We start from the raw sequence: 25,121 nt of genomic DNA on the forward strand, positions 1-25,121 counted from the left end.
GACAGAATAGTCACCATTTGCTCCATTTATCTGCCACCAACAGCAGTCATTACAGAAAAGGACATACAAGATTTATGCATCCAACTACCAACCCCTTTCATTCTCTTAGGCGATTTTAATGCGCACAATCCCCTCTGGGGTAGTACAAGGACTGATTGTCGGGGCAAGATGTTAGAAAAATTCTTGCTCTCATCATCCATCTGTCTTTTGAATACAGGAGCACCTACGTATGTACACTCCGCTACACAGTCTTTCTCGGCATTAGATCTGTCTCTCTGTAGTCCATCTCTTTTCAATGTTTTAGAACGGGCAGTGCAAGAAAATCCATTGGGAAGTGATCACTTTCCAGTAGTATTGAAGTATATGCCTCAAGTAGATATCTTGACAACGTGCCCCCCTAGGTGGAAACTTCAAGAAGCCGATTGGAACACTTTTTCTGATAAATGCAACCTCTCATTAATCCCTGTTACTACGATGACGACTGACGAAGCAAACAGTGTCATTACTAACGTCATCCTAGACGCAGCAACACAATGTATTCCCGTAACTTCCGGTCGTTTGCCAAAGCGACCGAAACCTTGGTGGAACAAGGAGTGTGGAGAAACACGAAAAGCCCAAAATCGTGCGTGGGGTAGATTTCGAAGATACCCAACGAGTGAAAACCTTCTTCTCTTTAAAAAGGCAAGAGCCAAGGCCAGATGGACGCGCAAGCAAGCAAAGCGGTCCTCTTGGCGCAGTTTTGTGTCCTCCCTATCTTCCCACTCACCTTCTAAACTTATTTGGGATCGACTTCATAAGATCAGAGGTGTAAACATGAGCCGTGCTACCCCTCTTTTAGTAGTTAATGGTCAGCCATGTCAAGGCTTACAGGAACAAGCCGATGCTCTCAGTGAGCATTTTGAACGCGTTTCTTCTTCCTCTAACTACACCAATGAGTTCCTTAAAGTTAAGCGTAGTGCAGAGAAGAAGAAAATTTCAATGCATTGTGGAGACAGTCTGATGTATAATCAGCCTTTCACCAAAGTAGAACTTAATCGTTCCTTAGAGAACACAAATGCAACTTCACCAGGCCCAGACAGGGTGATGTACTCTATGCTGAGCCATCTGTCTGAGGCATCCAAAGATGTGTTACTTGTATATTACCATCAGCGTGGAAAATTTCTACTGTAATTCCTTTGTTAAAACCAGGAAAGGAGCCTTCAAGCCCGGCCAGTTATCGACCCATCGCTCTCACCAGCTGCATCGGGAAAACGTTTGAGCGTATGGTCAATGCTCGGCTGGTCCATTTCCTAGAGGCGAACAAATGTCTTTCTCAACTGCAGTGTGGTTTTCGCGCGGGGTGTTCCACAACTGACCACCTCGTACGAGCAGAAACAATGATCCGTGAAGCTTTCGTCCGTAGACAGCACTGCCTGTCGGTGTTCTTCGATCTTGAAAAGGCGTATGACACCGCTTGGCGGTATGGTATCCTACAAGACATGTACTCTTTTGGGATCAGGGGACGCCTTCTGAGGTGCATAACAAACTTCCTCCAAAACAGGACATTTCGAGTACGGCTTGGAACAACACTATCCCGTCCTTTCATCCAAGAGAACGGGGTACCACAGGGATGCGTCCTTAGCGTCACTCTGTTTCTCGTGAAAATCAATTCAGTAGCTAGCATAATCCCACCTACCATGTCTTATTCATTGTACGTGGATGACATTCAGGTTTCTTTCTCTTCCACGAATCTAGCAACATGTGAGCGACAGGTGCAACTAACTTTAAATAAGCTTACAAAATGGTCCCATGAGAATGGATTCAAGTTCTCACATGAGAAAACGGTATGCGTTCACTTCTCGAGGGTCAGAGGACTGTTTCCTCCACCTACTCTTAAGCTGAACGGACAGAACCTCACTATTAAAAGCGAACACAAATTTCTTGGGGTCATCCTTGATAGCAAACTGACTTTCTTATCACACATCAAGAACCTTAAAACTAAATGCATTAAGTCCCTAAACATTTTGAAAGTGCTGTCCCACAAATCTTGGGGGGCCGATCGCGACACTCTACATAGGATCTATGTGTCCACAGTGCTGTCTAGACTGGACTATGGATGTGCTGTTTTTGGGTCTGCTCGGAAATCTGTCCTGAAGATATTAGACCCAGTGCATCACCAGGGACTGCGTCTGATAACTGGCGCTTTCCGCACGTCGCCAGTGGAAAGCCTCTATGTTGAGAGTAATGAATGGTCGCTGGAAAGAAGAAGATTTTACTTATCTGTTTTATATTCTTTGAGGGTAAAAGGGTATCCCAAAAACCCAGTCATTTCCTCTGTTGAGGGCACACGCTTCAAGCAGCTCTTTTTTAATAAGCCCAGCGTTGTTCCCCCATTTAGCATGCGTGTTCTTCAGGGATGTGAGGATTACAATTTCCCACATAATGATTTCACCGTAGTACAGGCTAGCCCACGGGTCCCGCCCTTGCAATCTCCTCCATGTTTTAATCGTTCCCTGTCTACGTTCAAGAAACATGACACACCACCTGTTGTGCTCCAGCAGGAGTTCGAGTCCCTTAAAGAAAGTCTTGGGCAACACAGAGCTTTTTACACTGACGGTTCCAAAACACGCACCTCAGTATCATGTGCAATGGTGACCGACGGATTCACACAATCATATCGTCTACCTCACATGCTCTCAGTTTTTAATGCCGAGGTATACGGAATAATCCTGGCACTGAACTTCATCTTAGAAAGTCACACCAAGTCATCGGTCATTTACACAGATTCTCTGAGTTCTTTTCAAGCAGTAGGCTACATAGGGATGTCAAAAAACCTTCTTGTACAAAAGGCACAGTGCCTTGCGGCTAAGGTAATAAAAAAGGGCCTATCTTTGACATTCTGCTGGGTACCCAGTCATGTGGGTATAGCCGCTAATGAACTCGCTGATGCAGCTGCTACAGCTGCTCTTTCATCTGAGGTCAGTCGTTTTGATGTACCCTTTCAAGATCTCCGACCTACACTTATGAGGGCCATAAATAAAAAATGGCAACAGCACTGGGATACACTGCACAGCAACAAGCTTCATCTAGTTAAGCCCGGCATTGTAAAACGGACAGAAATTTTTAACAGTCGTCTTCACGAAGTTGTTTCTGCCAGGCTGAGGATTGGGCACACGCATTTGACCCACAGTCACCTCCTTCGCAATGAAGAGGCTCCACATTGCATGCGATGCGACGAGACAAAATCAGTCCTTCACATGCTCATTACATGTCCATCATACGACACACACCGACTTCACCATTTTCACGAACTGTACACATACCATACACCTCTACATCCCTCCCTGTTGCTGGGGGATGAGGCTCTTTTACCATTTGAACGGGTTTTTAACTTCTTTCAAGACATTGGTATTTTAACTGCATTGTAGTTTTCGTTATTTGACTTCTATGTCCTTTGATACTCGAACTGAAAAGTTTTGTTTTAACTAAATCAATATACTTTTAACTTGTACTTTTCTTACCATTGTCTTGGCGCATTATGGCCTTCGTCGCTTATGCGCCAGGAAAACCTGAATTATCATCATCATCATCACCCGCTTCCGGCCGCCGCTAGGGTGTCAAACCAAAGAAAAAGTACCTCGCGGGCGTGTTCCGTAAACTTTTCCGTGCGTGTTCCGTAAACTTAATTATTAATAACGAGTTGGCTACATGCTCGCGTTCCAAACGAAAAGCTATCGGCGCAGGATATTGGCAGTTTCGTTTAAAAACGAGGAAATGTGTGAGCACTATATCGCACGTCAGGTAAGCCAAAGGGGCTCAAAATTTAATCCACGAGCCGGCCACGGCGGAGGTCGCGCATATTCATAGTTGTCTGGCATCATAAATTAACAATGTAATGCTATACCATTTTAGGCTGTCATTACACAAGCTTACAGGTGCTAAGCACCGCGGGATCACCATCACGTCATGGAGTGCTTTTGCATGTGTGCATACATTGTTTACTGAGAAGTACCAATGAGGACGAACAGTTGTAATAAAGGGAGCAAGTTTTCCTCGGTCTCACTATTTTTCGTGTTTCCCATCTATCGCGGCCACATAGGTTGGAAACTGCCACAGCGCCTCAAGGTAACGTGTTTTATTCCTGGATAAAGCTAGTGTTAAAAATGCGACATAGTGACGAACTTACGTTATATAGCGTCTCGCTTTGCCATGGCATTATTACGTAATTATTCACTGGGGGAGCTTCTTACACAACGCCATATGCAAAAAAAAAAATCGTTTTGTTCCATAATTTTATATGTATGGATGGGACGGTAACGTACCCCTACCGAAAAAAAAAAAGATCATAAGGGTTGTTTGGGTGGGAAAGGATCATTTCCAAGAGAGGTTATTTTCCCGTCCTAATTGCACTACCGACGGTGCGGGTCATGGTGGTGAACTCTACCTCGCTATGCCACTGGTATATGCGATGAACGTTTTACTGCAATGAGTAGTGTACGAAGGCAGTAGAGACCAAAAACATGGCCTGTCCAACGCCTAAAGCAATGGGGCCAATGAAACGCAGGAATTGGAAGCTACCAGAGGAGGGGATCGGACCTGAACCATCCGATTTCTGCACTATAAAAACTGAACTTCACGGCACAGCACGCTATGCGCCAACCATAGCCATGAACGATAGGGTCAGCGTTTCTGATTCGAAGAGAGAGGAGGGAGAACGGTTTTTGTGTCATTTATCATATATCCGAATTGACACAAAGGGGGGGGGGGAAGGGGGTAATAGCAGGATCGGCTCGCGGTTGTTTTCCACACAGAAGTGGGCGTCGTCACGACTATAGCAAAAAAAAAAAAAAACGAGTAAGACAGATGGAGGATGAAGGGTGGAGATGCGTAGAGGGTGCATGAGTTCCTCGGGGGGAGCAAACTGTTAGATTAGTCGCTGAGCAATACCTGCCTTCTGAAGAAAGAGGACAAGTTTTCTTGCTTTGGCAGAACGTGCAGCAGAGGAACTACCACACACACATACCACTGACACAAAAAGGTGTACGCTCCACTCCGTCCTCAAATCAGAAGTGAGCCCTATCATTCGTGGCAATGGTTGGCGAAGAGCGTGCTATGCGGTGAAGCTGTTTTTATTGTGTTCGAAAGGTGCGAACTTTACGCCACAGCCGTCTCTGCTTTACATCACACTCAACACCGTCGGACTGCTGCGGAGACAGGGTTGGAAACGGAGGCACACAACTATCATAGCACTCTCTCCTACGCGCTTTCCCGCTCAGTCTTATTTACGAACGCTTTATGCTTTTTGGAGGCACGTTTAAGCGCACATAATTCGAACGAACCTGTTGCAGATGGGTTCCGGAAAGACGATCACTCGCTAGTATACTGTCCCGCATATTCGTCTCTATACCCTCCTTATGCGCTTTGCTATGCGGAGCAGAGTCTATTCAAAAGTAGCCGCATCCATTCTCAAAACCTTGCGGTACACATATGGATCCCCCTGTCGTTGCTCCCGTTACAGGCTATTTAGCAGACCGTGCTCTTTCCTCAACACCCATTCTGTCGTCCATATCTCCCTGAACCGCTTTTTTCATGGTAGCATTCGCTATCATCAATGAGAACAGCAAGAGCCACCAGTTTTCGCCTTCCTTCGTCCATTGCGTACCAAGCGCCGTGCACATAAAATTAATGCTGCTACCTTCAACCGCAGCGCGAACGTTACGCCCGGCAACTGGGCTGAGAGCACATTGGAACGCTATCTGTGCATGCGTTCCAGAAGGGCGGAGCGTCAGCGGCTTATCATTTACCCTCTCGCTCCTTCAGTCGCTGCGCCGTCAGGAAGCACGCTCGTGTGAATACACGGTAAGTCGCACCGCAGATAATCCGCAGGACGCGTTCTTAGGAACATTCTGAAAATTTTCTGGCAGATAAGCCGCACTCGCAGATAAGCCGCGGGCAATACGCGGCGACTGATTTGCGTGAAAAGGAGACTGTAGAGGAGGCCATAAACCTTGTGGTCCATATTCCGGGGTCAGCATATTGTGCAACAAAGGAGGCCAGGTCTATAGAGTTGTAGCAATTCCGGATTGTGCCCTTCTTGGGTGTTTTTCATGGATTGATGGGCCAGTGGTCTTCCAGAAGACATGAATCACTGTCACCACTTTCGTTAAAGCTGCTTGGGGGAACGCACCAGGAAGATCAATCTACTCAAATGTGGACCCGCCCCTGTTACGCACTGTTCGTGCATCGGCAGGGCAGTGCTGTTCCAGAAACACTGTCATCCCTTTCGTTAAACCTGGCGTATGGGGGAAGTACCAGGAAAAAATAGTAATCAGATAAGCTGCACCGGTGGAAAAGCCGCGGAGCGCCCGTGAGAACAAAATCACGCATAAGCCGTGGCTAATACGCGTGAAATTATTGCCCTGCGACGGTTATTGACGGTGAAATTATGTGCCCTACACAGTTTGCAGGTGAGTGAGAAATGCTGCCACAAATGCTATCATGAGCAGAATTGGCGGACACCCCGAATTAGTTCACGAAAGTGGCACCACGTGGCATATCCACCTTCAACTCTCCCTCATGTTATTTTCTCCTTTTATTCCTATCCTTTCCCTCGTGCTCTTCGATACCCCGTCGGTAATCCCGTTCCTATACACACAACAGAGTACAATGTGCTCTTCTGGCCTAGATCTTCAAGTACACAAAGAAAGCTCTGAAAACCAGTAGAGCTTGACCCTGTCGCGTGTTTTGAAATTTTGCCAGTGGTTTTGCCCCTGTAAAGAAGTCGCGTTTGACTAGTTTGTCTGCGAGGTCTCTCTCGGACTGCCAAACTTGAATTTCTCGAACTTTGTTGAGTGATAGCGCATGATGTGTAAAAAAGAAAGTCCGAGCTGCTATGGCAGAAAAAAGAAAGGTCCCGTGCTCACCTACGTGGTATATCAATATCTGTGAAATAAAAAAAAGAAAGAAAACGCGTTACTTTTATTGCCCCCTATGGTTTAGTGAGCATCGCCATTAGAAAATGAGAATATGTCACAACCTAGCGAGTTCTGTTTTAGAAAAAAAAAGAAAAGAAGAAGAAGAAGCTCATTTCAGAGTAAGGTTCTAGTTTCGGTACCAGGTTTCCTGTCTTGACCGCCCTACACTATACGGGGAAATTTCGATATCTGTGTGTATTCCGTATTGTCAGCTGCGCTCCTAACAAATGTTACAATTAGAAGATATATTGTCATTACACGACAAATATAATCATCTGTTTTTTATTATCACCAATTATAAAGTGCAGTATCAGTTACTGTGCAGTACATGTATTCGCACGTAGTCAATCTATGAAAAGGTGAAAATAGTTCACAAGGACAAATTGGATGTGTCAGCGTAGCATCTCGTCTTCTTTAGTGCGTCACTGAAGACAGAAAGAAAACCGAAACAGGAGGCCGTCGTGAAACCACACACATGTCCTCAAAAACTCTATTCTCTGAAATGTAGCAGGCCAGGCTGTTTTTCCTGCAGAGGAACATTCCTCAAACTAGGCTTACTTCTTCAATACCAATGAACGGGCTTCGCGTGTGTGTGTGTGTGTCGTCCCCTCTGCTTTTTCAAATCGTTCACGAGGCCGTCTCGGACTGCCGGATTGACAATTTCAACAACATTATCCATGATTGTGCTTGACATTACGGTGCAAGACGTCTCGGTGTGCAGACATTTCGTGTACGGACATTTTAAAGTATGGACTAAAGGCAGTAGGACAAAATGTAGCTGTGGATGTGAAAGAAAAAATGATCCCGCAGGGTCCTGCATGGCCAAAAGTGCAAGCACGTGGTTTCGCACGGCTCATGAAACACATCTCTACTGACCAGGTGGTGCTATCATTCGGTCTCCCGATTTATTGAAGTTGGGAGACACATATATTTTTAATGAGTGTATGTCGAAAAGTCGAAGGGCGAATTATAACAAGACCAAAAAATAGAGTTCCAAGAGGATGACGCAACTATTAAATATATTTTTAGGAGTAAGTGAACGACCAATAAATACATTAGATTTTAATACTCATGCTCCGCCTCTACTGACATAATCTAGTAGTACGGGAGTCCTACCACGCCGTGTATGCATACACGTGCTTGTGCACGTGTATGCTTCAGTCATGCGCGTGGTTAAAAATAAGACGCTGAAATATGATGTTCCTCTCCAGCCCCCCCCCCCCCCCCCCCCCCTCACAAGCAGCAACGTAGTGCGTTCTCCTGAGAGAAACATTTTTCTGATGTACTGTGTCACTGGACCCGACACATAACTTGAGAAAACAGCAGGTAAAAGACCTCGTGAGCATTTGTCCGCTTTGAGCTTTCGTACTGTAAGCAAATGCACTGGATTCGCATTTTTGAGCGCGCAGGAGCCTGCGGGACCTTCTTTTTTATTTTTCTCCCACGCAACCGACGACCATTTTTTTCTACATCCAGCGGGATCCAGGACATTTGCTCACCGGACAATTGGGCACCGTCCGAATGCTTAGGGCGGACCAATGCTCAACAGGATTTTTACATGAGATAACTGATGTTCTGTGGCTGGAACAACATAGAACGGACAAACACATACGTGTGTCCTGTTGTCACAAATTATGTGTCGTATTTGGTGGCAACATTATAATAATAATAATAATTATTATTTATTTATTTATTTCCATTACCTCAAGGGCCCGAGGGCATTACATGAGGGATGGGCGAAGAAACAAGATAAGGTAGCCAGCACACAAACTTACAAACGATAAAATGACAACAAGAAAGAAAAAAGTACATAAAGTACTAAACGTCAAGCTTAGGAAGATATCATGTTACACGGAAGTGTGAACGTAAGTGATGGCGAAATGACTGGGGGTCAGTAATGTCGATGATTATGATAATAATAATTTTTAATAATAACAATAATGATGCCGGACATTTCCGTGCAGGTCATTTCGGTGCACGGACGTCTCAGTGCATGGGCATTCAGGTGCACCGACATTTCAGTGGATAATATAACGTTGCTGAGGTGTCCTGGAAAAACGGTCTCGGGAATGGCTGTCACAATATCGACATATCGTTATAAAATAAGGGGGAGAGGGCGGCTTGGCGTAAAAATTAGTGTTGTCAAGGAATTTGGTTTACATAGAAAAGAACGTGCTTTACGTATTTTTTGTGTATTATTATAGATTTAAGACCTGATCTGCATGTATTCGTGGTCTCTGGTGGCTTTTAATCATTTGGGGAAATTTGTTTTTTTTAGTATTTTGCGCCCCATGTTTGTTGTGGTCCGTGCTGTACAGATATTTACTTTTTATTTATTCTTTCAAGAGTAGATGAAGAATTGCTTTGTCATTTTCCAGTGAGTATCATCTCGAAAAGGGTATCCTCAAGGTACGGATACTATGAAATTTGAATTCCATTTGTTACATCTTTGGTGGAAGCATTTGATTAGACCTTATTCTCCTGGTATTTCTACATACTTTTTTTCTCGGTGATGGCGGCGTATTTTCAAGGTCTAAACGACGACGTATAATCGCCTGGTGCCCCTCCAAAGCTGTTAGACTTGCTATTCATAAAATTATTGCGGTGACTTAAAATAATAAAATAATTTCAAATAATAAATTATGTGATTGACCATTATACAGGATGTTTGCTCTAACGTGTCCAGTAACTTTATTTAAAGCAAACGACTAAAGAGAAACGAGCTCTGTTTTTGAGCTACTTGACCAAGGAACAGGTGCTACAATAGGAAGCAGTACCTGTTTCTTACTCAAGTATGAGAAAAGTACCACTTGCTGTTCTTTTATCGCTCGCTTTAAATATGAATTAACGGACACGTTAGAGCAAACACCTTGTATATTGCTTCTGTGGTTTCACCTCAATCTTTTGTTTTCTTAACTCGAGAGCAAAAGCTGACTGACAGTGCGTAGTGCAAGTCGGAGCGCATTAAACGTGTTACTTTTTTCGCTCAAGTCAATTTTTTATAGGTTTTCTTTTACCGCATTATTTTTAACATAGGTCATCACAATGAATCACTCCCGGGGCGGCCATAGTGTGATAAAACGGCATATTCCTTGCCTTAGGACTTTTGTTCCATTTATGCAAACTTGAAAGGCCACGGGAAGGTGCACAGTTTCTATCAAAACGAGAACACAGGAACGGTACATGGTAACTTGGTAAGCTTTTTGGAATACAAGTGAAATAACGTCTAATCAAGTGCTTACACCGAAGGTCTAACCGGTCCTCAACAAAGTCCTCAACAAATGGAATTCAAATTGCATAATATCATAATTGCATATTGTTTGTTGTAACAAAATGTGTTGAGTTGAGTTATGAGTACCTTGAAGATACCCAGGAATACTACAAGATGACAAAGCAATTCTTCATCTACTCTTGGAAAAAGAAAATTAAAAAATGAATATCTGTACAGCAGCGACTAGAACATGGGGCGCAAAATATTAAAAAGAAAATGCCCCAAAAGTTTAAAAGCCACGACAGACCACGATCACATGCAGTCCAGGTATCAAATCTGTAATAGTAGCAGCTATTAAATTTCTAACAAAACGCACGTTCTTCTCTATGTAAACAAAATTCCTTGACAGCACTACTTTTCATGTCAAGCTGCACTCTTCCCTTTGTTTCATTCCTGGGACCATTTTTCCCGGAGCCGACATCGCAGTGATCTCCCGCCGCCGCCGCTGTAACGCTGTGCACCGAAGTGTCCGTCCATGGAAATGCCCGTGCACCGAAATGTCCGCACGGAAATGTCCTAGACCGAGTAATAATAAACTATTGTCTCAGGAGAACGTACTGTACATACATAGTCAAGATCACTTCTCCCGCTACAGTTATAGTAACAGTCACGATTTTAGAGTAACGTGTACAACTCTGCAAATAGCATACAATACAACAAGTGTAGGCGCCCATCACGGCTTTCGTACGTGCACATAACTCTTCATCTTATCAGGCCACGAATTTGAAAACACAGAAATACTACATTTCGCGTCTTTGTTGCATCGAGCTTCTTATTTATATATTGTACTGCAGAAAACCAAACTAACAATTCCCCTGGGATGCCTTTGGTTTGTGTATGTAACTCTGGGTTAAGTATGCCCAGCAGACTTGGGAAGAAGGTTGCTGCTTCCTTTTTGTGGTTCCAGAGCAAACTGTCCAGTCGGGTGCACAATTCCGTCATTTCAACTTCTCCGTCCCCGTTCCTTTGGTAAGAAACAACCGGCTCATTTCAACCGACCCCAATTCACTCGTCGCATTGCTTCTCCCGGCGTGTTAGACATCCCTCCGTTGTTGTGTTGAACTTAATAATGTCATTCATTGTCCGTGCATCCTGTTCTCTCTTCACTGTGAGTTGGGACGGGGAACTGGGCTACAATTTCTGCCACGTGGAAGGCCTGTAGAAATTTTTAGGTAGTGCGAATTCGCCGGAAAATTCAACCATCAAATTATGTCCATAATTATTTATAGTTATGAGATATAGCCATGCATTTGCAATGACTTGTGAAAAGCACATAAATCCCATACAGCATGTGTAAAATACAATTGTCTGCGCCCTGCGCCTTTCACATATAATCGTAAACATTGTTGCGTCTAATTTACTTACAAATTTGCTACCGCAAAGGAGGAGGGAAACACAAATAACATTAAAATCAGGGTGAATGAATTCCAGAAGTGAGCGGGGTCAATCACGCCATAGAGGTATATTTAAAACACTGTAAATACAAAATGCATCGTCACATGCCACCAGTGACAGCCACCATGCCAATGGCACGTTGCGACTTTCTCTATTATATTCCGCGAAATAGAAGGAGCCACGCCTAGTTTAAAATATACAGACAACTATATTAATTTGTGACATCTCAAGTACCTGTCAGATAACGTTCAATCACGAAACAAAGGTGGTACAATTATTAATGTGGTAGTCTCACCGTCCAAACGCTGAAGGCGTAAAAATGCTCATCAAGCTTTTTGCGTTCCTGCTGTTTTCGCAAGTGTCGTAAACAAGGAGAAATGGCCAAGAGAGATGAAAGGCCAGCCGAGGCGTCGGTACCTCTTTTCCCTGAGTTGTTCGAAATCGTTATGTGTCGTGTTTGGTTGGTAGCACAGTATGAAATGTTTGTTGCAGGGGAATACACTTTGTTTTGGCTTGGGGGATCATTATGTTTTCAACTACGCGCATGACTGAAGCTCCTTAATAGCAAAATAATTCAAACATGTACACAAGTATAGAAGCACGATAGGACTCAACTGGTAATGGGATATATCAATAAAAGCTGAACAGGAGCGCAAGGGATTTATTGGTCGTTCACTTACCTCAAAAGATATTTTTAATAGTTACGAAGCAGACTGATTTCACTAGTGAAAATTTCGCGTGACTGACAAGTGTAAAAGTGTATAAAAATAGCGCGGTATAAAAATAAGCGTGGCTGTTTCGTGAAAACTTGGCGCCGTGAACTCTTCTTTCCTTTCTTTTCTCTTTTTTTTATGCTTCAACAGCTACATAGTATACGTAAATGGTGAGACGCTAGGAAGATTATCCGTATAATCCTGGTCGGTGAGCCTTGGAAAGGTATTTTGTACTTCATACCTCAGGGCGCGGTGCTGATGCGAGGTGGTGTTCTTATGATAAGATAGCAAGCACTAGAAGAATTTTGCCCCCTTATTTCCTTTTTCCTTGGAAAATCAGAACCACACATAATGCCGACTAAGCAATTTTGAATATATCGGACCCGGGTCTCGTTCCCCTGTTGCACCCTGGTTCGGCGCGTTTGCTCAAATCTTCGTCCAGATGGCCGTCCCAGACGCCAAAATGACATTCTGATCAACTTTTATTGATAATAACACTTGATATGAAATTGATATCAGAGATGTCATAATCTAATTATTTAGTCTGTATACTAATTAATACTCCAGAGTATCGGACCCGGGTCTCGTTCCCCTGTTGCACCCTGGTTCGGCGCGTTTGCTCAAATCTTCGTCCAGATGGCCGTCCCAGACGCCAAAATGACATTCTGATCAACTTTTATTGATAATAACACTTGATATGAAATTGATATCAGAGATGTCATAATCTAATTATTTAGTCTGCATACTAATTAATACCCCAGAGTATCGTACCCGGGTCTCGTTCCCCTGTTGCACCCTGGTTCGGCGCGCTTGCTCAAATCTTCGTACAGGCGGCCGTCCGAGACGCCAAAATGACATTTTGATCAACTTTGATTGATAATAACACTTGATATAAAATTGATACCAGAGATGTCATAATCTAATTATTTAGTCTGTATACTATTAATTAATATCCCAGAGTATCGGACCCGGGTCTCGTTCCCCTGTTGGACCCTGGTTCGGCGCGTTTCCTCAAATCTTCGTCCAGACGGCCGTCCCAGACGCCAAAATGACATTTTGATCAACTTTGATTGATAATAACACTTGATATAAAATTGATATCAGAGATGTCATAATCTAATTATGTAGTCTGTATACTATTAATTAATATCCCAGAGTATCGGACCCGGGTCTCTTTCCCCTTTTGGACCCTGGTTCGGCGCGTTTGCTCAAATCTTCGTCCAGACGGCCGTCCCAGACTCCAAAATGACATTTTGATCAACTTTGATTGATAATAACACTTGATATAAAATTGATATCAGAGATGTCATAATCTAATTATTTTGTCTGTATACTAATTAATACCCCAGAGTATCGGACCCGGGTCTCGTTCCCCTGTTGCACCCTGGTTCGGCGCGCTTGCTCAAATCTTCGTACAGGCAGCCGTCCGAGACGCCAAAATGACATTTTGATCAACTTTGATTGATAATAACACTTGATATAAAATTGATACCAGAGATGTCATAATCTAATTACTTAGTCTGTATACTATTAATTAATATCCCAGAGTATCGGACCCGGGTCTCGTTCCCCTGTTGGACCCTGGTTCGGCGCGTTTCCTCAAATCTTCGTCCAGACGGCCGTCCCAGACGCCAAAATGACATTTTGATCAACTTTGATCGATAATAATACTTGATATAAAATTGATATCAGAGATGTCATAATCTAATTATGTAGTCTGTATACTATTAATTAATGTCCCAGAGTATTGGACCCGGGTCTCGTTCCCCTGTTGGACCCTGGTTCGGCGCGTTTGCTCAAGTCTTCGTCCAGACGGCCGTCCCAGACGCCAAAATCACATTTTGATCAACTTTGATTGATAATAACACTTGATATAAAATTGATATCAGAGATGTCATAATCTAATTATTTAGTCTCTATACTACTTAATACCCCAGAGTATCGGACCAGGGTCTCGTTCCCCTGTTGCACCCTGGTTCGGCGCGCTTGCTCAAATCTTCGTACAGGCGGCCGTCCGAGACGCCAAAATTACATTTTGATCAACTTTGATTGATGATAACACTTGATATAAAATTGATATCAGAGATGTCATAATCTAATTATTTAGTCTGTATACTATTAATTAATGTCCCAGAGTATCGGACCCGGGTCTCGTTCCCCTGTTGGACCCTGGTTCGGCGCGTTTGCTCAAATCTTCGTCCAGACGGCCGTCCCAGACGCCAAAATGACATTTTGATCAACTTTGATTGATAATAACACTTGATAGAAAATTGATATCAGAGATGTCATAATCTAATTATTTAGTCTGTATACTATTAATTATATCCCAGAGTATCGGACCCGGGTCTCGTTCCCTGTTGGACCCTGGTTAGGCACGTTTGCTCAAATCTTCGTCCAGACGGCCGTCCCAGACGCCAAAATGACATTTTGATCAACTTTGATTGATAATAACACTTGATATAAAATTGATATCAGATATGTCATAATCTAATGATGTAGTCTGTATACTATTAATTAATGTCCCAGAGTATCGGACCCGGGTCTCGTTCCCCTGTTGGACCCTGGTTCGGCGCGTTTGCTCAAATCTTCGTCCAGACGGCCGTCCCAGACGCCAAAATGACATTTTGATCAACTTTGATTGATAATAACACTTGATAGAAAATTGATATCAGAGATGTCATAATCTAATTATTTAGTCTGTATACTATTAATTAATATCCCAGAGTATCGGACCCGGGTCTCGTTCCCTGTTGGACCCTGGTTCGGCACGTTTGCTCAAATCTTCGTCCAGACGGCCGTCCCAGACGCCAAAATGACATTTTGATCAACTTTGATTGATAATAACACTTGATATAAAATTGATATCAGAGATGTCATAATCTAATTATTTAGTCTGTATACTATTAATTAATATCCCAGAGTATCGGACCCGGGTCCCGTTCCCCTGTTGGACCTTGGTTCGGCGCGTTTGCTCAAATCTTCGTCCAGACGGCCGTCCCAGACGCCAAAATGACATTTTGATCAACTTTGATTCATAATAACACTTAATATAAAATTGATATCAGAGATGTCGTAATCTAATTATTTAGTCTGTATACTATTAATTAATATCCCAGAGTATCGGACCCGGGTCTCGTTCCCCTGTTGGACCCTGGTTCCGCGCGTTTGCTGAAATCTTCGTCCAGACGGCCGTCCCAGACGCCAAAATGATATTTTGATCAACTTTGATTGATAATAACACTTGATATAAAATTGATATCAGAGATGTCATAATCTAATTATTTAGTCTGTATACTATTAATTAATATCCCAGAGTATCGGACCCGGGTCTCGTTCCCCTGTTGGACCCTGGTTCCGCGCGTTTGCTCAAATCTTCGTCCAGACGGCCGTCCCAGACGCCAAAATGACATTTTGAGCAACTTTGATTGATAATAACACTTGATATAAAATTGATATCAGAAATGTCATAATCTAATTATTTAGTCTGTATACTATTAATTAATATCCCAGAGTATCGGACCCGGTTCTCGTTCCCCTGTTGGACCCTGGTTCGGCGCGTTTGCTGAAATCTTCGTCCAGACGGCCGTCCCAGACGCCAAAATGATATTTTGATCAACTTTGATTGATAATAACACTTGATATAAAATTGATATCAGAGATGTCATAATCTAATTATTTAGTCTCTATACTAATTAATACCCCAGAGTATCGGACCCGGGTCTCTTTCCCCTGTTGGACCCTGGTTAGGCACGTTTGCTCAAATCTTCGTCCAGACGGCCGTCCCAGACGCCAAAATGACATTTTGATCAACTTTGATTGATAATAACACTTGATATAAAATTGATATCAGATATGTCATAATCTAATTATGTAGTCTGTATACTATTAATTAATGTCCCAGAGTATCGGACCCGGGTCTCGTTCCCCTGTTGGACCCTGGTTCGGCGCGTTTGCTCAAATCTTCGTCCAGACGGCCGTCCCAGACGCCAAAATGACATTTTGATCAACTTTGATTGATAATAACACTTGATAGAAAATTGATATCAGAGATGTCATAATCTAATTATTTAGTCTGTATACTATTAATTAATATCCCAGAGTATCGGACCCGGGTCCCGTTCCCCTGTTGGACCCTGGTTCGGCGCGTTTGCTCAAATCTTCGTCCAGACGGCCGTCCCAGACGCCAAAATGACATTTTGATCAACTTTGATTCATAATAACACTTGATATAAAATTGATATCAGAGATGTCGTAATCTAATTATTTAGTCTGTATACTATTAATTAATATCCCAGAGTATCGGACCCGGGTCTCGTTCCCCTGTTGGACCCTGGTTCCGCGCGTTTGCTGAAATCTTCGTCCAGACGGCCGTCCCAGACGCCAAAATGATATTTTGATCAACTTTGATTGATAATAACACTTGATATAAAATTGATATCAGAGATGTCATAATCTAATTATTTAGTCTGTATACTATTAATTAATATCCCAGAGTATCGGACCCGGGTCTCGTTCCCCTGTTGGACACTGGTTCCGCGCGTTTGCTCAAATCTTCGTCCAGACGGCCGTCCCAGACGCCAAAATGACATTTTGAGCAACTTTGATTGATAATAACACTTGATATAAAATTGATATCAGAGATGTCATAATCTAATTATTTAGTCTGTATACTATTAATTAATATCCCAGAGTATCGGACCCGGTTCTCGTTCCCCTGTTGGACCCTGGTTCGGCGCGTTTGCTGAAATCTTCGTCCAGACGGCCGTCCCAGACGCCAAAATGATATTTTGATCAACTTTGATTGATAATAACACTTGATATAAAATTGATATCAGAGATGTCATAATCTAATTATTTAGTCTGTATACTATTAATTAATATCCCAGAGTATTGGACCCGGGTCTCGTTCCCCTGTTGGACCCTGGTTCGGCGCGTTTGCTCAAGTCTTCGTCCAGACGGCCGTCCCAGACGCCAAAATGACATTTTGATCAACTTTGATTGATAATAACACTTGATATAAAATTGATATCAGAGATGTCATAATCTAATTATTTAGTCTCTATACTAATTAATACCCCAGAGTATCGGACCCGGGTCTCGTTCCCCTGTTGCACCCTGGTTCGGCGCGTTTGCTCAAATCTTCGTCCAGACGGCCGTCCCAGACGCCAAAATGACATTTTGATCAACTTTGATTGATAATAACACTTGATATAAAATTGATATCAGAGATGTCATAATCTAATTATTTAGTCTGTATACTATTAATTAATATCCCAGAGTATCGGACCCGGGTCTCGTTCCCTGTTGGACCCTGGTTCGGCACGTTTGCTCAAATCTTCGTCCAGACGGCCGTCCCAGACGCCAAAATGACATTTTGATCAACTTTGATTGATAATAACACTTGATATAAAATTGATATCAGAGATGTCATAAACTAATTATTTAGTCTGTATACTATTAATTAATATCCCAGAGTATCGGACCCGGTTCTCGTTCCCCTGGTGGACCCTGGTTCGGCGCGTTTGCTGAAATCTTCGTCCAGACGGCCGTCCCAGACGCCAAAATGATATTTTGATCAACTTTGATTGATAATAACAATTGATATAAAATTGATATCAGAGATGTCATAATCTAATTATTTAGTCTGTATACTATTAATTAATATCCCAGAGTATCGGACCCGGGTCCCGTTCCCCTGTTGGACCCTGGTTCGGCGCGTTTGCTCAAATCTTCGTCCAGACGGCCGTCCCAGACGCCAAAATGACATTTTGATCAACTTTGATTCATAATAACACTTGATATAAAATTGATATCAGAGATGTCGTAATCTAATTATTTAGTCTGTATACTATTAATTAATATCCCAGAGTATCGGACCCGGGTCTCGTTCCCCTGTTGGACCCTGGTTCCGCGCGTTTGCTGAAATCTTCGTCCAGACGGCCGTCCCAGACGCCAAAATGATATTTTGATCAACTTTGATTGATAATAACACTTGATATAAAATTGATATCAGAGATGTCATAATCTAATTATTTAGTCTGTATACTATTAATTAATATCCCAGAGTATCGGACCCGGGTCTCGTTCCCCTGTTGGACCCTGGTTCCGCGCGTTTGCTCAAGTCTTCGTCCAGACGGCCGTCCCAGACGCCAAAATGACATTTTGATCAACTTTGATTGATAATAACACTTGATATAAAATTCATATCAGAGATGTCATAATCTAATTATTTAGTCTGTATACTAATTAATACCCCAGAGTATCGGACCCGGGTCTCGTTCCCCTGTTGCACCCTGGTTCGGCGCGCTTGCTCAAATCTTCGTACAGGCGGCCGTCCGAGACGCCAAAATTACATTTTGATCAACTTTGATTGATGATAACACTTCATGTAAAATTGATATCAGAGATGTCATAATCTAATTATTTAGTCTGTATACTATTAATTAATGTCCCAGAGTATCGGACCCGGGTCTCGTTCCCCTGTTGGACCCTGGTTCGGCGCGTTTGCTCAAATCTTCGTCCAGACGGCCGTCCCAGACGCCAAAATGACATTTTGATCAACTTTGATTGATAATAACACTTGATAGAAAATTGATATCAGAGATGTCATAATCTAATTATTTAGTCTGTATACTATTAATTAATATCCCAGAGTATCGGACCCGGGTCTCGTTCCCTGTTGGACCCTGGTTCGGCACGTTTGCTCAAATCTTCGTCCAGACGGCCGTCCCAGACGCCAAAATGACATTTTGATCAACTTTGATTGATAATAACACTTGATATAAAATTGATATCAGAGATGTCATAATCTAATTATTTAGTCTGTATACTATTAATTAATATCCCAGAGTATCGGACCCGGGTCCCGTTCCCATGTTGGACCCTGGTTCGGCGCAGTCCGTCCGTTCCGTCGCCAAGGAAGACACAGCAAACGAAAAGGTGTGAACAACAAACAAGGATTTATTCCATACCTTTGACAACAGATACGGTCGATACTCCCAGAGTAACCCAGCCTCAACTTCCCACCCGCTTATATCATATCCAAGCACACAATCAGCGCCCTCTTCCTGATGGGCGTACTCGTGACCGACGCGCTTGTTATCGACATAGGTCGCGATACTCCCCCCCTCCAAAGTCCAAGTAAATACAGCCCTCACACATCGGGCATGTCCAGTACAACGTCGTCGGGGATCGCCGGGACTCCTTCCTGTCTCTGGAGCAGGTCCGGGCGGTGCCGCTGGAGGACAGCCACTGCCGCTGCTACGTCTGAGACAGTCCTCCTGCCTTCTCTCAGTGCGTCGATCTTGGCTCGATGTAGGGGACCACGGCGGTGGGTAGCACGATGAAGTTCAGGCACCCCGCAGACGGGGCAGAGTAGACGTTTCTCATCCTCGGTGAGGGCAATCGGGGGGTCGGCGGGGTGCCTGTCTTGTAGCGTGAGTCCTCGAAAAGGAGGAGGGACCTGGCTCGGGTCGCTTCCGCGGAGTGGCCTGGGCTGGGAGGACCAGCGGGCCCTGGACGCCCAAGAGACAGGACGGTTGTACGCCACCACCGTCCAGGTGGCAACTGACGAAGACCTCGGTGGTATGGACGGTCTTAGGTCTCGACGGTTACGACGTCCTGTCGGGGCCGCCTGGTGCTGACGAGCTGGGCCGGCCGCAACCTTCTGTGCGCCTGGTTTCGGAGCCATCACTGAAAAAATTGAAAAACAGAGACATCGTCAGGTGGAAACACCTAACGGCGAGGGTCTGGCAAGGCCCTCGTGCATATGTCGTGAGGAGCTAAAAATAGTAGCCACACGAACAAAACCCTAAATGACAAGCAAGCGATGGAGATAGTGGCAGCTACGTGCGCCGCCTGCGGGGACGCAAACTGTAGCGACTGGAAGGTCCGGGAACGGGATCCTGATCCAGGTCTTGAGGAGGAAGCTGACTGTCTGCTTCTTCACTCTCGGGGTCTCGGAGGTGGTAAGTCTTCAGGTCCGAGATGGGTACTGCCCCAGTTTCTTCGCCCGTGTCACAGCGACGAAGTCTGTAAGTGAGGCCGGAGGAGCACGCACTTACCTCGAAGGGGCCATCCCACCTGTCTGCGAGTGAAGCTGCAAAGCCTCGTGACGCATCACTTAGCGGGTGAGTCCGTCGAAGGACGAGGTCACCGACGCTGTAGGTGAGGTTCCGTCGCCCTCGGTTGTACTGACGAGCCTGGTCCAACCGTGCGACGTCCAGATTCTCCCGAGCCGTCCGAGCTGCATCGTCCAGTCGACTCCGGAGTTCCTCAGCGAACCTTGAATAAGGAGGCCGGGTAGCACCATCCCGGAGGCCCAGAGTATTCTCCACTGGAAAAGGGGCCTCTCGTCCCAAGTTCAGGAACGCCAGGGTGAAGCCTGTAGATCTGTTTACTGTTGTCCGTGTAGCGAACGCCAGTTCAGCCAGGCGAAGATCCCAATCACGGTGGTGCTGACTAGTAAAAACAATCAACATCATTTTCAGGTTCCGATTAACACGTTCGGTAATGTTAGCCTGAGGGTGATATGGGGAAGTCTTCTTGTGCTGAATGCCTAAGACAGCGCAAGAATCTGAGAACACCTTACTTGTAAAGTAGGTAGCGTTATCTGTGATGAGCTGAGCAGGAAACCCGAACCGGCAAAAGGTGTCGAGTAGTCTTTCCCACACTCTCTGGGAAGTCAGCGTCCTGAGAGGAAACAGCTCAACCCATTTTGTGAAATGATCAGTAACCACAAACAAATACTGGTTACCTCTAGGACTACGTGGAAATGGTCCCATCACATCACAAGCAACTATCTGCCAGGGCCTATTACTCTGAATAGGCTGTAAGCGCCCAGGGGGTAAACCACCACGAGGTTTTGCTCTCTGGCATACGGGACAAGTACGAACATACTTTGTTACATCCTGCCTCATTCCTGGCCATGTCGCAACACGACATAACTTTTCGTAAGTTTTCCTGCCACTGCTATGACCTGCCAAGGCCGAATCATGAAAGTAACCTATGAAAGACTTACGCAACTTCCGTGGCAATACGACTCTGAATGGGGATGAGCCGTCAACGTCATCCGCCTGGGGTATGTATCTGAACAGGATGCCATCCTCGCCCAGCAGATAGGAGTCGTGCCGTCCGTCAGTCGTTCCGGTGCCTGCCGAGTCCTGCTCAGCTAACCATTGAGACACCCGCTGACAAAGGCCGTCCGCTCTCTGAGCGTCTAGGAGCTGCTCTCTGCTCACGACCGTGCCCCAAGACGAAGATACGTCTCGTGCCACTTGTGCTGCTGCCAGGAGCTGGGAAGGCGCCTCGGTGCCTTCCTCTCCCCCCTCCGGTAGAGGCGCACGGGAAAGCGCGTCTGCTACCACGTTCGTCGAGCCCCGCCTGTACTCCACGTTGAAGGAGTAGCCTTGTAGCGTCAGGGCCCACCTGGCAAGACGTCCAGATGGGTTGTGGAGCCGCTGCAGCCAAGAAAGTGCCTGGTGGTCAGTCTGGACGGTGAAAGTGGTGCCGTCCAGGTACAGATCAAACTTCCTGAGAGCGAAGATGATCGCCAAGCATTCCTTTTCCGTGACGGAGTAATTCCGTTCTGCCGGATTCAGCATGCGACTTGCAAAAGCCACTGGACAGAGAATAGCGTCATGCTCCTGCAAGAGAACTGCGCCAACCCCATAATCGCTAGCATCTGTTTGCACTACAAACGGTTTGTTCAGGTCAGGAAAATATAGCCTGGCCGTATTAGCGATCGCGTGAGAAAGAGCTCGAAATGATCGTTCGTGCTCCTCTCCCCACTGCCAGGGTGTATAGTTGCGCAACAACCGGTTAAGCGGCTGCGCTAACTCAGCGCAATTAGGAATGACTTGTCTGTAGAAACCAACCATACCCAAGAAACGCTGCAAGGCTTTTACGTTACCGGGAACCGGATACTCCATGATCGCCTTTAGCTTGTCATCGCTAGGACTGATGGTTCCTCCGTCCACCATGAAGCCGAGAAGGCTGATCCTAGGCGATGCCAGCTGCACCTTGCGGGGGTTGATGGTTAGCCCCGCCTGCTTCATCCTTGCAAGGACGATTGACAGGTGTTCCAAGTGTTCCTGAAAGTTTCTGGAAAACACTACGACATCATCCATGTACGCCATCGCGAAGTTATACTTCGCATCTCCCAATACGGTATCCATTAGCCGTTGGAAACTGGCAGGAGAGTTAGACAGACCGAAAGGCATCCGTACAAACTCAAATAAACCCCTATGACAGGTAAAGGCTGTTTTCGGGACATCCTCCGGGGCAACTTGGATTTGCAAAAACCCTCTACTACAATCAAGCGTTGAAAACACTGTAGCGTTGCCCAGGGAATACATAATAGACTCGATGGACGGAAAGGGGTAAGAGTCCCTTACAGTTACTGCGTTAAGTCGACGGTAATCGACGCATAACCTAGCCGTACCATCACGTTTCGGAGCCAGGACGACAGGAAACGCCCAAGGGCTCTGGGACCTTTGAACTGCACCGGTTTGGAGCATTTCATCAAGAGCAGCGTCTAACAAAGCACGCTTATGCACACTCAATAATCTCGGATTACAACGCCAGGGCCTAGCGTTACCCGTGTCTATGCTATGCTGTAACACAGACGACTTACCGGGTTTCTCCGTGAAGACACCGTCAAACTGCCGCAGTACTTGTTCAAGCTGTCGGCGCTCCTCCTCGGGACCAAGAAATGACCCCAAGACAGTCGGGAGCGGGGACGGTTCCACGGACGTTGCTGCAGCTTGCTTAGCTGAACTGCTGTCCTGTGGCACGGCGAAAGGAAAAAATCCTGACGATCCGTGGTAGACGTATCCTCCATTGGGCAGGTCCACCACAAATTTCTGCCGGATGATGAAGTCCCTGCCCAGGATAACGGGCACTGCCAGGCCAGGAAGGTGGACGAAGCGCTGCTTTCGTCGTCTCCCATCAAAGCGAAGCCAGAGCACAGCTGCTGTTTGTGCTGGAATCACGTCATTGGAAGCAAGACGTAGGGTGACATCTGTGGATTGCAATTCCACATTCCGTGATGCGCAGTGCTCGTAAACACAATCGCCGATAAGGGAGACTGTAGCTCCCGTGTCGATAAGGGCGATGTAATCTCTCCCCAAAATTCGAACAGCCATGTTTGGTTCCTTGTCCTCGATGTTATCTCGGACAGAAAAAGCAAAAGGAGCTAAAGCGTCTCCTTTTATCTTGCTGCTTGCAAAGCCAGCTTCTGAATTATCAGGGTCACGGATTGTAACCGTTCGTTCGCTCTTTCGGCAGATAGCCGACGTCGCTAGTAGTAATGTATCAGCTCAACTAGCCGGCAAGTCACATCTTCGTCTGGACGCCATTAATTAGCAATTAGAGCTAATTGGGACCCCCCACATTAATCAGGACCCACCAGGGAGTCATTACACTAATTGGGGATCATCTAAGACACGTCCAGACGAAGATGTGAGTTGCCGGCTACTTGAGCTGATAAAAAATAAAAAAATAGGTAGAAAATAAAATGAAAAGATAGAAATAGAGTGGAGAGAAACAATTTATTCGAAAATCAACGATGCCGCGGCGAAGAAACGGCTCCGGGGTGACCAGTGCTTGTTGACGTCGGGTAGTTGCAGAGATCGACGACAGGTGGCCACTTAGTTGCAAGGCATCACACCAGATGGCGCCACCATCATAGCTCTAGAGGAGAGAGACAGAGAACAAGATACTAGCGGCAGGTAAAAATGACAGCACTGCTAAACAAGTCTAGGCATGCGAGAGAAAAGGTCTAACCGCTACTGCTAAACAGAAAACAGTACACATCGGGGCGAAAAGGCTTACGGGGGGACGATCGCTTAGGCCTAACCACAACACTACGCAGCTAACACAAGGCGGGAACCACACATCGCTAAACATGCGAGAAAAGGCTTAACACGAGCGCGGTCACCGCTAAACACGGCAAACATACGAGAAAAGGAGCGCGCTTGGGCCTAACCTCAACACTACGCAGCTAACACAAGGCGGGAACCACACATCGCTAAACATGCGTCAACAGCCTTGGACACCGCAAAACAAGTCTAAACATTCGAGAAAAGGCTTAACACGAGCGCGGTCACCGCTAAACACGGCAAACATACGAGAAAAGGAGCGCGTCAAATCACTCACCTTTTCCCCCGCGGCAACTTCCAGGCAGAAACTGAGCGAGCGCGGAGAACATACGTCTGCTCTCTACAAGATCCAGCCAGAAAGTGAGCGAGCGCGCGGAGCGCACGTCCGTCTTCCGCGACGGTCCGAGAGAAACTGAGAGAGGCGACGCGCAGCGGCCGCTATGGATGCGCGCGCGCCCTCCGCTCCACCCGTCCGCGCATGCGCGCGCGCGCTGCTAGCTCCCTCTGCGCCGGCAGCGGGTGTTTTCGGTTTCGGCTCTCTGCTGCGCGCGCGCTCCTAGCGGCGACGGGTGGCTTCTGAGCTTCACTTTCGTTTCTTTGCGCGCGCGTTTATCTCTACAAAGGCAGCGCGCGACGCGCTCGCGTCATCTCTACGTGAAGATGTTCAGTTACCACTCCTTACAAAATTGTTCCCGCACCCACGCTTCTTGGGAAGAAGTGGAGAAGGAATGTTTCAACAGCGAAAGTCCCCGCAACGAGCTCGTCATCACTGCTTTTCGCTACGTGATAGACATGGTAGGCTTTGGCAATATAGGAGAGATCTCGCCGGGGCCACTGCAGGAGATGGTGCGTCGGATCTACGCCCGTTACAAGAAGGTCTGCATAACGGTTCCTGACGGACCCCTGGGAC

At 45.6% G+C, this 25,121-nt stretch overlaps 1 long non-coding RNA gene across 1 annotated transcript; it reads right to left on the bottom strand.

The window, feature by feature from the left end:
- Nucleotides 1-23,867: 23,867 nt before the first annotated feature.
- On the bottom strand, nucleotides 23,868-24,595 carry LOC135374683 (uncharacterized). Its single transcript, XR_010417072.1, has 2 exons — nucleotides 24,489-24,595; nucleotides 23,868-24,023 (listed from the first exon to the last, which is right to left on the bottom strand). It is a non-coding gene; the product is annotated as an uncharacterized LOC135374683 (long non-coding RNA).
- Between the last annotated feature and the right edge of the window lie 526 nt (nucleotides 24,596-25,121).

The sequence above is a fragment of the Ornithodoros turicata genome, chromosome 1, assembly GCF_037126465.1.
Source record: "Ornithodoros turicata isolate Travis chromosome 1, ASM3712646v1, whole genome shotgun sequence".
NCBI classification, from domain to species: Eukaryota; Metazoa; Arthropoda; class Arachnida; order Ixodida; family Argasidae; genus Ornithodoros; species Ornithodoros turicata.